The 15,406-nt window shown below is 40.5% G+C and overlaps 1 protein-coding gene across 2 annotated transcripts in view; it reads right to left on the bottom strand.

The window, feature by feature from the left end:
* The window catches only part of DOCK1 (dedicator of cytokinesis 1), a 352,450-nt gene that overhangs the window by 96,378 nt on the left and 240,666 nt on the right, over nt 1-15,406 (bottom strand). The gene's annotated exons all lie outside the window — the stretch shown is intronic.

The following is a 15,406-nucleotide window of genomic DNA, read 5'->3' as shown; positions in this document are numbered from 1 at the left end:
CATATGTAGAATAAAAGAAATAGAAGCAATCCTTTGGAAAAAAATATTCACTTCTATTTAAATCATGATATCATAAAAAGATAATTAACAATTCAATTTACTGATAAGCAAAAATTAATTGCTTTTCAAAGTCACATGTACTAATATTATTGGTTTAGAATTAAACTCTTTACTTAAGTAGAATCAACAGCTGGTGAACAATGGATTGAACTTCTACTTATATATTAGCACATTAAAAAGAGGAGAAACATAGTTTACACTGGGTACAAACAAAACATCCCTTAACAGGTATTATACACAAAACTCTACATTCTTGCAAACAGTAAACCAATCTTCAATGCCCAGATCTTTGCTTTCCAGGCAAATGTTTCAGCAGCAAATTGTTTAATTGGTGTTATTAGGATGTCGACTAACGACTTGGTAAACTGACATGTCCTTTGAATAGGCTGCAGACACTGTGGGTTTGTGTCATTATCTCTGAAAGGATGGCAATAATAAAGGTCAGACTCTTTCTAAACGACCTCTCTCTTTTTGCACAATAGTTATCTGTAGAAAGAGTGACTCACATTAGGACACAGATAATAAACTTAATTACTCCTAATACATTTCAGTATCCTGCAATAAAAAGAGTCTGGAAACTGAGGACATATGGCATTTTGACAGGTCCTTTACCAAAAAGTCAAGGATCACTAGGTGAGTTAAGGACAAACGCACAATATAAACTTGCATCTGTGTTCCTTTTTGCTCTGTCCTCTGCTACCTCAGACACTTCACAGACAGGATCCAGCATTTGATATTTGCTCATATATATATATAAGTCTCAGTCTCATTTTTCAAATGCACATAATTCCACACGCACAATCCTGTTTTGCAAAAGCAAATGTTGTGGGGAAGCTACAGCACTGCGAATGGTACAGAGATGCAGCAAGAAGGGTGACAGCTTCAACAGTAGAAAGACCCTCAAAAGGTAAGGGAGGCAGGTGTTGTTAACTTCTTGTGTAAATTCAACGTCAGGGAGGAAAGAAACAATATCAACAATATCCCCTTCCTACACCATTAAATAAACCAGTTGCTGCCTAGGCAGCTGGTGTTTAGACACCAGGGTTCATTTGACCTGTCTGCTTTCTTAAGCCATTGGGTAGCAGGGTCAGTATTTGAGATTTGTTTCAAGCATGTACTGTTTCTATTGTGCTTGTATCGTTATTTCTGTCTTCTGGGAATTTTACTGTCACCCATCCAGAGGTCCATGGATATGGGGCAGGATATGAGGTCCATGGATATGGGGCAGGATATGAATTGACTAAACCAGGCACCCCCAAACTCGGTCCTCCAAATGTTTTGGGACTACAATTCCCATCATCCCCGACCACTGGTCCTGTTAGCTAGGGATGATGGGAGTTGTAGTCCTAAAACATCTGGAGGCCCGAGTTTGGGGGTGCCTGGACTAAACCGATAAATCAGCATGGTACTGCAAGAAACCTCAAGCCAAAATGGTGGAAGACAGGCAACCAGGCAGAGGGCCTTCTCGGTAGTGGCACCCTCCCTGTGGAATGCCCTCCCACCAGATGTCAAAGAGAACAACAACTACCAGACTTTTAGAAGACATCTGAAGGCAGCCCTGTTTAGGGAAGCTTTTAATGTTTGATGTAGTACAGTATTTTAATTTTTTTTGGAAACCGCCCAGAGTGGCTGGGGAAGCCCAGCCATATGGGCAGGGTATAAATAAATTATTATTATTATTATTATTATTATTATTATTATTATTATTATTATTTACATGTGGTGAACCTATCAGAAACCTAAAGCAGCCCAGAGCTAATTTCTTGTTTTTTTAAGCAGGTGACAGGTCTTCTTGTTTCCTGCTTGGCAGGGGGTTGGACTCGATGGCCCTTGTGGTCTCTTCCAACTCTATGATTCTATGATTCTTGTGCGTTGTTGCCAAGTTCTACCCTATCCCCACTTTATGAGTGTAAAAAGCTTACACCATTATCCCAAAGGAACAATATGTCCTCAACTGGATTCTCTCAGTTTCCCCCCACAGATAATTCAGATAATTAGAGAAAAGAGGGTGAAAGTACTGATGCAAGTGGACAGAGAAATTGACAAGGAGCTGCAATTTACCTATGAATTTACTGTAAAAAAATGTTGGACATAACTCTTTACTTAACTACTTTTTTTGGAGAAAGGAATCTAAAGAACTAGTCGAACAGAGGTGACAAAATATTAAGCTCTAGGGCTAATTGACAAATTAAACAGTCACTGGGTCCAGATGGCATACACCAGAGCATTTGTATTCAAATTTGAAATTGTTAGTACTTTAACAAGCATTTACAACTTGACACTATGATTGGCTTCTTTACCAGAAGCCAATTTAGAAAAAGGAGTAAGAAATAAACAGAAATTTAAAGGCAAGTTAGCTTAACAGCTGTCCTGTCCAAGGTAAACTGAAAAGTGCTGATATTTGAATTATTAGCCATATAGAACAGGCTTCCCAACCTAAAGGGGGCTGTTGTAGACTGCAGCTCTATAGGTTTTATTAACCGAGGCCAGTTGGAGCTGAAGTTCAGCAATATCTGAAAGGCACCAGTTAGGGAAGGCTAATATAGAAGGTAAAAATATTGCTACGGAAGAATTACCGTGGATTCTTAAAGAAAAAGAAATCATGCATTACCTTTTTTTTTTTTTTTAGTATTCTTGCAGCGTTTCAAGAAACACACAGATAAGAGTGATGCAGAAAACATAATACTTGGGACTTAATTTTTTCCCAAAAATGTTCTTCGCCTTAGGCGCCGATGTAAACTTAGGGGAGGCATGTGGTGCTGTGATCTAAACTGCTGAGCCTCTTGGGCTTGCCGATCAGAAGGTTGGCAGTTCGAATCTGCGTGACAGGGTGAGCTCCTGTTGCTCTGTCCCAGCTCCTGCCAACCTAGCAGTCTGAAAGCACACCAGTGCAAGTAGATAAATAGGTACCACTGTGGCAGGAAGGTAAACGGCGTTTCTGTGTGCTCTGGCACTTGTAACGGTCCTCTGTGTGCCAGTAGTGGTTTAGTCATGTTGGCCACATGACCCGGAAAGATGTTTGTGGACAAACACCATCTCCCTCAGCCTGAAAAGCGAGATGAGGGCTGCACCTCATAGTCACCTTTGACTGGACTTAAGTGTCCAGGGGTCTTTTACCTTTTTACCTTTACCTATGTAAACTTAACAAAGCATAAGAAGAAAGTGGAGTACAGTGGTAAGTAGACGGGGTTGGTGATATTTAAATGAAGTAGTGGTAGCTAACATAGAACACTCCAGGTTATTGGGCCATGGTTTGGCATAGTGTTATGTAATACAAGAACAAACCTTGGTTGCAGCTCATGGTCTGTTTACAGCAAAACCATAGTGTGGTAACAAGAAGACTGGGGAGCAGGTGAAGCTGCCATATTTTTTACTGCGAGTACCCACAGGATCACATACTCTTCCTTAGCTATGGTTTGTCGTAAAGGTAAAGGGACCCCTGACCATTAGGTCCAGTTGTGACCGACTCTGGGGTTGCGGCGCTCATCTCGCTCTATAGGCCAAGGGAGCCGGTGTTTGTCCGCAGACAGCTTACGGGTCATGTGGCCAGCATGACTAAGCCACTTCTGGCGAACCAGAGCAGCGCACGGAAACGCCGTTTACATTCCCGCTGGAGCGGTACCTATTTATCTACTTGCACTTTGACGTGCTTTCAAACTGCTAGGTTGGCAGGAGCAGGGACCGAGCAACGGGAACTCACCCTGTCGCAGGGATTCGAACTGCCGACCTTCTGATCGGCAAAGTCCTAGGCTCTGTGGTTTAACCCACAGCGCCACCCGCGTCCCTTATGGTTTGTCTTACTGTTATGCAAAAAATAAAAAGTAATGGTTAGCTTTTTCTAAATAAAGCCATGGTTATGTGGGATTATACCTAAAAATAATGTTGCTATATGATGTTCTAGAGATTCTGCACAATGCTGGAATTTTTTATTTTATTTTTTACAATTTGGAATTGCCTTTAAAACTACAGTTTTATAATAATTTAATCCTAGTGCTTACAAATAAGACTGACACATTTATGCATTGACTGGCAGACAAAACAGCAACAGAAGGAGATACATTAGTCTATAATTTATTACACTTAACTGGGTGACTCAACAATACGCTGTTCAGCAGCACTATTTAGATACAAAACACTAAGAATCAGAACATTAAACGCCTTCATAATATGTACTCTGTTATTTTCAAGAGAGCACATGATTGGGTGCTAGGACTACTGTAATTTATTTAATATATTTGTATATCACTTTATATTGTTATTGGCTCCCCAGGGAGCTTAGAAGAAAATACTGAATGCAAATTTGGGAGGGGGGTCTCAACTCCAATAAGACTCAAGGCCAGCTGCACATCCTCATGTGCACTGGAGAGCCTGAAGAAAATGTTCATGCTCCAGTGTAGGTATTCACATTCTATTATTCTTACCTTAACAAAACAGGCTTGTAAGGATGTGATGAGCCTGGTACAGTGAGAAAATACTGTCAGGAGTTGCTGACCACAGCTCCATGTGCTGAAAAGTATAACTGTGGTCCCTCCAGAAAGAGACTTCCAGGTCTGACCTAGTTCCACCCACCCTCCTAGGTGGGAAGGACTATATAGGACTTTCTTTTCCAGATGAAGGAGCTGCAGCCCAAGAGAGGAAAAAAGCTACTCCAAAGAAATTCAAAGCTCCAGAGCCTGATGAGTTGCACTTAAAGGTACTAAAAGGAGCTTGCAGGTATAATCTCAGAGCCTCTCTCTCTAATCTTTCAAAATTCTTGAAGAACAGGTGAGGTCCACATCTTTTATTTCTTTTAAAAAAGGTATGTTGGGGGGGGTGGGAGAGAAGATCCAGTTAAGTACCGACCAATCAGTTTGACATTGATACCAGGAAAAGTCCTATAACAGATAATTCCACAGTTGGTCTACGAGCACTTTGAAAAGGATGCTGTGATTAATAACATCTAGAATGGGTTTCTCAAAGACAAGTCATGCCAGATGAATCTCATTTTGGGGTGGATACAGTGACAGGCTTGGTGTATCAGGGGAATGAAATAAATTATAATAGCATTTATTATTTCCAAGTCACCTTCAAAGGTAGCCCCACAAAGCATGCATTACAGTAGTTGGGATTCCAGATTACCATAATGGATTGGAGAACTGAGTCAAAACTAACAAAACAAATTTCAGTAGAGTCAAACGTAAGGTCCTATACTTAGGCAGGAAGAACCAGCAGCACAAATATGAGATGGGGGACACCTGGCTTCCCAGCAGTACTTGTGGAAAGGATTTAGGATAGGGGTTAGCAAACTTTTCTACCAGTGCGACAGCTCACTGTCCCTCGAATCTTCTGGCGGGCTGGACTACCCACCCACGCTCACACACCAGTGGAGGGGGGCTTCTATCTCTGGTTTAGTGCGGGGACTGACCGTGCGGGCGGCAGGGTCCTCGGGCCAGATTAAAGAGCCCCTCGGGCCTTATGGGGCCTTATGTGGCCTTAGTTTGCCAACCCCTCGGGCCTTATGGGGCCTTAGTTTGCCAACCCCTGATCTAGGACCTTAGCAGACCACAACCTTAGTATGAGTCAACAGTGTGATGCAGCTGCAAAAAAAACCCTAATGCTATTCTAGGCCGAATCAACAGTATAATGTCCAGATCAAGGGAAGGAATAGTACTTGGTCAGACTACGCTTGGAGTACTGTGTCCAGTTCTGGCTGCCACAATTTAAGAAGGATATTGACAAGCTAGAATGTGTGCAGAGAAGGGCGACCAGGATGATGAAGGGTCTGGAAACCAAGTATTTGAGAGTGTTGGGTATGTTTAGCCTGGAAAAGAGGAGACAGAAAGGAGATATAATGGCCATGTTCAAATATCTAAAGGGCTGTCATATGGGAAATGGAGCAAGCTTGTTTTCTCCTGCTCTGGAGATTAGGACCCGAATGAATGGATTCAAGTTACAAGAAAGGAGATTATGACTAAATATCAGGAATAATTTTTTGATGGTAAGTGCTGTTCAACAGTGGAATGGACTCCCCTGGGAAACGATGGGCTCTCCTTCATCAGAGCTTTTAAAGCAGAGGCTGGATGGCCATCTGTCATGGATGCTTTAGTTGAGAGTCCTGCACTGCAGGGTGTTGGACTAGATGACCCTCAGAGTCCCTCCCAATTCTATGATTCTATATCAGTTTTTATCCTCTGTTCCTATTACTTTTGTTATTCTTTGTTAGGCACTAACATTCAAACCATTATCAGTGCCCAGAGGAGCAAATCTGTCGTAATATATAAAAAAAACCAGATGGAGAAATGGATAGGAATATAAAGTATAAAACAGTGTTTCCTTGTCCTTCTCCAAGGGTGTAAAAGAAAATAGCAATACAGTTGTAGAATCTGTTCTGCTTTGTTGGTCTGAGAGTACTTGTGCTGCTGACATTGCTGTAAATGGATCGCTAATGCCAGGAAAGAGAAAAACCTTTACTGAAGCTTTAGGTAATCTTCCTTTTGAGCCACACAATAGCTGTCACATTTTAAAGAGATATAAGAACTTTTTAGAGAGTGAGAGGAGGGAGCCATTGAAGGGATCCTGTACAACACAAACTGCATTGGCAGAAGAAACGGGAGGAAGAAAACTCAGTCTAAAGTCCTAATTCATTATAAAATATTGGCCTATACTTTCTTCTCAGTACCAAACATTTGTGATAAAATACAGGTTTCATTTCATTTGTTCACAACAAACAAGTTGCCTGATGTGCTTGTTAAGATTTGGTAGCTAAAAAGACACACTCTGCTAAGATCAGCTGCAACGCTAAGCTAGGCTAAGTAGCTCCACAAAACCCTGCTGTCCTTCAAGCTCGCAAGGAGACCCTCCCTGGAGCCCAAATCAGTCCTCTTCAGGCTCTGAGGTGGGTCTCCTTGGGAGCCACTAAGACTCTCCAGGGTGCTCCCTATTATACGCGATTCCATGTTTGTGTGTGGGGCCCTGGAATGGAACCCTTGCGTAAATGGAGAACCATATGTATTTGTTTCAATCATCTTTGCTATGGAGCAATGGCTACACTATATTTTTGCCTTTTTCCTGGAGGACCCTCGTTTATGGCATGAAAGCAAATGAATTTGCTACTTCGTCATTTTCTCTCTCTCTTCCCTGCCTTAAATCCAAGCAATACACTGCAGCTTCCATGAATTTATGTGATGTTTCCTGCAAAGATCCCTAGCTATCTATGTAGAAGGAATGAGTGTATATGTTAAAAACAGAAATCACACCCTAACATCCTAGATACAGTTACTCGATCTGGCTGCTAGGAAAGCATGAAGATCACTTGCAGAAACCTGTCTAGCTGCAAAGCATAACCTACATTCAGCCCTCAGGAAAACTTGTTTACTATGACAAGACTTGAAAACCAAGATGTTAACAAGAAGTACGCACATCAGCTTGGTATATAGTAAAATAACCTTGCCTTGCCTTGCCCCTTTCTTCTTCTAGCAATAGCTATGTGCTGGTTATGTCAGACAAGATCAGAGTATCTACAACATATGGTGCTCAAGTCATGCGCACAGAAGAAAATACTTTTTTTTAATAAACTTATTTCTGAGCTGTATTTTTGTTGTACTTGCTCCTAAAAAAAGCAGTAACTTCATGCATTTCCCAACATTAACTCATCTACTTTCCATAGAACAAATAATTTACATAATTTCCCCTTCGCATTTTAAAGCAACCCTACAAATAGAAATCGCTGCTATGATAACCTCAAGACATTTGAGAGTTCTTATATTAAACAGTCATGTCAGCTTATGAAGAATGGAAAATACTAGGTATGTACAGGCACTCGTTTTAACCAAGAACATAGATATAGCTTCTCAAATGAACAACTAGGCCCAGTTCATTCACAGGCACAGTTTAAAATATATCCCAGACAAGGGCTAAGAACTAAAAGGGCAAAAATAATCCATTTTTCAGGGTATGTCAATGAACTTAACTGTTTTAAAACACACAAGTTCAAAGCAATTTTTAGAAAAGCTCTGTAGCAACACGTCTGCATTTTCACTCCAAAATAAAAGGCAACTGTCTGACCCTCCAGTTAAGGTATTGTAGAAGCTCTTGTAGGAAAGGATAGCCCAATGCAATAACGCAAAGGATTGAGAAAGGGCAGTATAGGATGTGCCTTAGGATTTTCAATTCAGTATTCTTCTGATAACATAAAATTGCAGTGGTGTCATTGATATTTAAACAAATCATGCACATTTCATTATAATTTATTTAGGGGACAGTTTTTTTACACTATCAAGGTTATTACCTCATAAGGAGTGGTATGCATAGTGAATGAATTAGAAGGATATGTGTTTATCTTTTGGGGCTCCGGATGTCTCTTTAAGTAATCAGTGAGGATTATACATTTGCCCTGAAGGACCACATTAAATGAGTTTCAAAGAATCTCACAATCCCTATTAATTTTAAAATAGGCTGAGATGTCTTACAATAATTCCCTAGTAATCAATCTGTTTCGTAGAAGAGACTATTGAGCTTCTTCTAGCCAAGCTCTTTCATGCCCATTTTCATGGAAAGGACATTGAATGGGATCCGTTCCGGAGCCCTGTTCGCATCCTGAAGCGAACGCAACCCGCGATTGCGCGTACCGCGATTCGCCACTTCTGCGCATGACGTCATTTTGACCGTCTGCGCATACGCGAGTGGGGAAATCCAGAAGTAACGCGTTCTGTTATTTCCGGGTCGCCACGTAGCGCAACCCGAAAGCGCTCAATCTGAAGCGTATTCAACCCGAGGTATGACTGTATTTCATAAACAGAGAATCTGTTGATTAAGTTTAGGATGATATTTAAAACAGGTATATGGCAAATAAAAAAAGAGGGTACATACTATCTACTGGCACTAGAGCCAATCAAGTCAGTAGTCTGACAAAGGTGTCATGTACTGGAATAAGGAAAGTATCAGCTTCTATTACAGGCAATCCTCATTTTGCACGAGGGTTAAGTTCCAGACCCCCATGTGCATCACCAGAGCATGAGTAAGCCTCTTCCTCCTTTTTGTGATGTCTATGTTTTGGGGCCACTTTCAGGTTCAGGACTGGGCATGCATGCGCGATTGTGCATCATTTGGATGAGCCTAAATTGGTTATTGCCTGCTCAAAGTCCCAGATTTGTGAGCCATTAAGAACCTCTTTGCTCATCTGCACCAGAGTCAAGGTGTTTTGGACTCTTAGAATTCAGAGCAACAAGCAGGACATTTTGAGCGACCAGAATAGCACCTTCACACAGCATCATGAGATGAAGAGAACCCGAACTAGTACCTTATGCTGGCTACTATCAGGGCCTCTGATTTATCTAATGCCCTAGTGCTGCTAGAACATGCCCAGTGTTATGTACTGAAATAACTGTAGTTAGGAGTCCAGGAGGATTCCTCTTGATATAGCTTCTTTCTAGATCCTATTTTGGCACAGCACCGTAGGAACTTTAGCCAGGGGTTAGAATCTTTGATCACATGATCAGGAGCCCTACCCCATGTCTAGCATCTAACCATTGCGGGAGCCAATTTGCCATGGAAGAGCAAGGGTTCATGACCTCATGTCCCCAGAGCATGTAAAAGCACCTATATATATTTTACACTTTGCTCAGCTTTCCAGGTCATTGACTTTTAAGCTGGCATTGAAGTCATACAACTTCTGTTTGCAAGGTGAAGAATAAGTGAACATGAACCATAGACACTGCATTCACTAGCTTTCCCCCAATGTCCTTAACTTGACTCTGGGGGTTTACTCAGATCAGGTTCTTTTTGAGATTTGGCAGTCTTTTTCTGGACTTTAGGAAGTAGATATTATTCTCCTGATTTAGGGCTTCCCCTACCTTTTCCATAGCCCAGTCTTCCCATAACTGTCTCTCAGTGAGTTGTAGAAGCAGTGTTAAAGCAAATTACGGCATTCAGTGCTTTTATTCTTTCTACATTTTTATTCTAAAAGCACAAAAATGAATTCTTGAATGAAAAATCTATATGCTTATGCTTAAAAGAGCACAATAACTTGTGAACTGTCCTTTTGCATTAATAACTAGCCCCCTTTGTATTACAATATTCTTATCAGGCAAAGAAATGGATGCAGACTGACATTTATTGTGACAAAATGAATGATGTTTTCATGTGCTGGAGATCCTAAATGCTTACAGCAATCACATCACAGAATTCCATCTGCCTGGAACAGATAATTTTATATCATCTATGTATATCTGTCAAATGGTATAGGTATATCTATCGGCAATAAATCTAATCATAAGTACAAAGAAGAAGCCGCTTATATAGCCATGAAGATTGGAATTGGATAAAAATTGTGAAAAAATGACTGTATAATCTGTATTTTAATTTCCTTTCATTTTCTATATCTTACAGCATTTTCCCCTTTGAAATAAAGCCTAACAGGTGATAAATCACCCACCTTGTTTGGGGCATTAGGAGACTGTAGTGTTATGTTCTGCATGCCTGTTGAAGCTTATATCATTTTGTTTCACAAGTGGGGCATTACAGAGTCTTAAATCATAAAGTTGTCTCTCTTTCTGCTCTGTGGCCACTCCTGTGGCTTTGAAAATCCAATATGAGGAATCATTCTCTATGGTAACTTCTGTAGCTGCAAGCAAAGCAATTTAGAAAACACTTTTATGGGAGCAGTTTCTACATAGTACTTGTAACAAATTGCTTTGCAGTGACAACATTTACAAAATATGCAGTTTAAGTAATACAAATGGGTTATCAAATTACCATGATGTAAACAGATAGAAAAGTAGTTTCCCATCAACAAATCCATTATAAACTAGTACAAAACAGGATTATTTACCCAGCATCACTGCATTCCTGCTAATCTGGCACAAAGTTATTACAGCTCAAGCTTTAAATGCAAGTCGCTCAAATCTTCTAGCATAATTTACTAATGTAAAACATGTTGCCTATTTTATAAGGGTAGGAAGATGGAAGAAATAACTTTACTGGGGGGGGAATGGGAACAGGAACTCTGTTTATGGAAGGATTGCTCCATTTTTTGTGAACCTTTCTCCTCTTAGTCCTGGCATCACAACTGAACCCACTGAAGTGCCACTGACCATCAGAAGCGGCTTGCCTTCTTTGACAGAAATAATTTTGTCCACTATGGAATAGTCTAATACCCATTCCTTGAGAATGCAAGTACTTCTGTAACAGCTTGCAGTCAGTGGCAATGAGATTCTTTCTTTAAAAAGAATCATCACAGGTACTTCATAGATGCATTCCTCCAGGCAGAAGCCATTTATCTAGTGTGATTTATGCAAGCTTGTCCTGCTGCATTTTAAATAAGTTAAAATGGCTTTTATAATTGTGAGAACAAAATAATTGAAGGCACTGTATCATAACGTCAAGCAACTTTTTTATTATAATCTCCGACCAGAAATCTACAGGTTAAGTAAAGAATTGAAAGCACAACCATTTCATCAGCTCAGCTCCATCTGGTTCCTTCCCTTTCTGAACTGTTTCCATTACAGTTGATCGTTCTAAGAACTGCTATTTAATTGAGGATTGGTATTTGAGTTTGTTTCCCTCACTTCCCTTCCCTTATCTTCCAATCCCTTTTTCTTCTTCTGTGTTGTGTCTTGGAGCTATTGGGCTGAAGAAGGGAATAAAAATAAAAATAATAAATAAAATTTGTGTTTGCTGTATATTTTCTCTCACATTTCCAGGAAATGACTGGGTACCTTTCAAATGGCTGGAACGCTTTGTGGGTAACTTCTGAAGTTGGAGAAAATATAATAGCACTGTAAGCTAAAGAACAGCATGGTCTCTGTGAGCCTCATTTTTTAAAACGTTCAGAGATCAGCTAAACACAGACATCATACAGCCTTTATTCAAAATAACATGAAATGCCTATCATCAGAGGCTCTAAAATGGAAGCAGGGATCTTCTGTTTGTCTCTCTGGTAGAAGAATCAGTTCACTAGGAGACAGACACCTTGATTGCAGCTAGAATTGTTTTTAATTTACTAGCCGTTTGAAATCTCCTGAAAAATAGAAGCAATCAGCTCTACTACTCGGTGCAAACAACTCAGATTAATTCTGCAGCTACCCACTTGAAACATTCCTGCCAAGAAGTCTGTGAATGGTAGTGTGAGAAGTGAATACATGGAGCTTTCTGTACATCTCTAGGAAAACCATAAAACTTCAAGGGTTTGGTACTAAAGATACAAATCCAAAGCGAAGGCCTTAGAGCACTCTGACTTTTTAATGTTTTCCCATTTGGTTGATCCTAATTTCCAAACACCAGATCGCAGAAATTGTTATACCTTGCCAACCAGTTCTGCACCACTGAATAACCATGCTTTGCCAGGTATCAAATAACAAGGAAGGAGGGGTGTAAAAAAGCCAATGAATTCCAGTGTGCCAGGCTGCACCCATCAATTGTTGGACTGGTCATGTTGTCCGGATGCCTGATTATCGTCTTCCAAAGCAACTACTCTATTCTGAACTTAATAATGGAAAGTGTAATGCTGGCAGTCAACATAAGAGGTTTAAAGACTCCCAAGGCAAATCTTTTAAAATGTAGTATAAACACTGACAACTGGGAAACACTGACCTGTGACCGCTCCAACTGGAGAACAGCCTTTACCAAAGGTGTCATGGGGTTTGAAGACGCTCGAACTCAGGACGAAAGGGAGAAACACGCTAAGAGGAAGGCACACTTGGTAAACCCTCAGTGTGATCAACTCCCACCCGGAAACCTATGTCCCCACAGTTGAAGGATGTGTAGATCCAGAATTGGCCTCCACAGTCACTTACAGACTCACTCTTAACCAGGCGTCAGAAAACTTTTTCAGCAGGGGCCAGGCCCACTGTCCCTCAGACCTTGCGGGGGGCTAGACTATATTGGGGGGGGGGGAGAGATGAACGAATTCCTATGCCCCACAAATAAACCAGAGATGCATTTTAAATAAAAGCACACATTCTACTCATGTAAAAATATGCTGATTCCTGGACTGTCCGCGGGCCAGATTGAGAAGGCGATTGGGCTGCATCTGGCCCCCGGGCCTTAGTTTGCCTACCCATGTTTAAGACCATGTTCATGGAAGACAAACTTGGCTACTAGCAATCACCAAAGAAGACAACAGCCCATCAATCACACGATTCAGTCCCCCCAACTGACAGATGCTGCCCTTAATATGCCAGTCCCCCCCCCCCGGCTGCATCTGCCTTAAATTAGAGAGCCATTATTTTTGAAACCAAAAATAACTGAGGTTGCTATCTCCAAATTCTTATGCGACATCTGAATAAATAAATAAATAATATTTCAGTCAGTGAAGAAACCACTTATTGTTTAACGTAGAAGGAGTTTATATTATGTTATGTTTTGAGTTATAAACACTTTAAAAATTGTTTAAATACCTAACCTTGAAATGTAACAAGAGGCAAAACTATCAGATTTAGACTTATGATCTCTGAGTAGATTACAGAAGCCCTGGTTACAGTTGTTAAGGAGGGCAACCTCTTAGAAAGGCCATGTATTGGGTATTTACAGGGCTGGTGTAAGAAACTCAACAGCCAAGAGCACACTACCCTACTTCTTGCCTTCCCCTTCTTCCTGACAGCAACCCTGCCTCCCCCTCGGTCTTATCTTCTGCAGCGTAACTTCTTTTTGTTGTTTTGTCACAATGAAATTTTATTATAGTTGTTACTTTCAGCCTTTCAGACAAAATGTGTGCACACCAAATAACCTTTTAGCCTCATAAGGCATGTGGCCAAGGGTGGAATAGCTACCAGACATAATAATGCAGAGAAAGTTGTTCCATTTAAACGTAACATCTCAAGTGAGTTTTGTTCTCTTGCATCCTTTGAACTAGCTGTGAATGATATTTCTGTTTCTGCACCACATGTGATATCCTCAGGAACAACTCACCAACTACATGCAGTTCCCTCCCAAGTGATTGACAACACCCCCTCTTTTTCTTTTGCAATCTTAGCTAAAATCCTTTTTTTTTTTTGGTGTGGAATATAGACCCAGGCTATGAAACAATAAACAACATAGTGTCTTAACACACTGGCCTAGCTCACAGATCACATTAAACCAAAGTTAAAAACAACACATCATGGTTTGTGGGGGAAAACTAAGGATGGGTTTGGAATAATGTCACAATAAGCCAGACTCTGGCTTGTTTATCCGTGACTTAGCAATAGCAGAACTTTTCAGCAGTGTATTTGTGACGCAGTGGGGGCAGACAGAAGTACATGTCTTTGGGAAGGTTTACCCCACCCATATCTGCCTCACCCACCACTGGAATGCAGCACTTGGGTCAAAACAAACAACAGTTTGATTAAATAAATGTTCTGTTTCCTTGCACTTTAACACCTCTCATTTCAAATCAGTCAACTAGATGCTATGAATAAGCTGCAAGTCTGCTTTGTTTGCTCAACACACATAAATTGCTCTCACCTCCTTGCGATAAAGATAGCTCACCGACATATAAAGCAGTACTTAATAGTCTTTGATAAAACAAGACAAACAACACACTTCTTTTGTTCAGCCAGCATCAGGCAATGGTAGCATCTTAAGGTTTAGTTACCCCATTTCACCATTTCTTCCTTTGTTAATTACTGGCATGTGCCCATTTTACAGGCTACTGTTAAGTGCTGATAGCCTGGCCCTTTCAGCTTTTTCCTGCTAAACACATTTAGTCTTAAAAATGCAAATGTTACCTTATTCATATTCCATTTTGGGACTAATTGTAGGGAATCACATGGACATTTATAGGGATGAGCACAAGCTTCATTTCATGTTTACCAGTTGCCTTGACAAGAATAAAAAATAGTATTATGTGTTAACTGGAAGGAGGAAGGTGAGAGCATTTGAATAGCTGCTTTAAGTACTATTTTGGTAAGCAACCGTATTGTGTTTGCCTCCTTGTATGAATTTGTAATCACAGAAAAAGTATGTAATAATTGCTTTGAAAATGGAGTACTACAAAACAAAGAGCACAATCCTAAGCAAGTCAACTCAGAAGAAAATCAATGGCACTTAATTCTGGAAAGTGGCATAGGATGGCACCCTGAAGGTCACAATTAAAAAGAGGAAGAGTGTAGGACTATTGATGAGGAAGTGGTAAGAGGCAAAGTCTCAAGTGATAGAAAAAAGAATGACATGGGAGTGAAGCAGAAAACAGGAGGACTAAACCAGGATGTGTCAGTCTATGGCACATATCATCCCAATGTATGGTGGTCATTTCATTATGCATAGCATAATGCATGTAATTAACATACTTCTTTCCAGCACTGTGACAAGAACTATCACTGTTGTGTTACAGTGTTGTGTGGCATCAGATACAGGTTCTTTGGCGTACACTTTGATGTGGGTTCAAACACAC

The sequence above is a fragment of the Podarcis bocagei genome, assembly GCF_964188305.1.
Source record: "Podarcis bocagei genome assembly, chromosome: 4".
Classification (NCBI taxonomy): Eukaryota; Metazoa; Chordata; class Lepidosauria; order Squamata; family Lacertidae; genus Podarcis; species Podarcis bocagei.
This window is presented reverse-complemented; position numbering and strand designations above follow the sequence as displayed.